A 557-nucleotide genomic window follows, 5' to 3' on the forward strand; every position below is an offset into this window, starting at 1 on the left:
AAATCAAACAGCTTGATAATGACATTTTTGTGAGTCAAACCAAGTACTGCAAGGATTTACTAAAAAGATTTGATATGGCTGACTGCAAGCCAATAGCTACTCCTATGGGATCTAGCACATACATAGATACCGATGAAGGTGGAAAAAGTATTGAAATATCAAAGTATTGATGTATGATCGAATCTCTTCTATATTTTACTGCTAGTAGACCTGATATTATGTTTAGTGTATGTCTGTGTGCATGTTATCAGTCTAAACCAAAAGAATCACATTTAGTTGCTGTTAAGAGGATTATGAAATATCTAAAAGGTACAACTGAAGTTGGACTGTGGTATCCAAAAGGAAGTATTTGTGAATTGGTTGGATATTCGAATTCAGATTTTGCCGGATGTAAATCCGAAAGGAAAAGTACAAGTGGTACTTGTCACATTTTAGGCAATGCTTTAGTTTCTTGGTCTTGCAAGAAACAAGCATGTGTTGCGCTAAGCACTGCTGAGGCTGAATATATAGCAGCAGGTAGTTGTTGTGCCCAAGTGTTGTGGCTTAAGCAACAATTA

The sequence above is a fragment of the Lupinus angustifolius genome, unplaced genomic scaffold, assembly GCF_001865875.1.
Source record: "Lupinus angustifolius cultivar Tanjil unplaced genomic scaffold, LupAngTanjil_v1.0 Scaffold_455, whole genome shotgun sequence".
NCBI classification, from domain to species: Eukaryota; Viridiplantae; Streptophyta; class Magnoliopsida; order Fabales; family Fabaceae; genus Lupinus; species Lupinus angustifolius.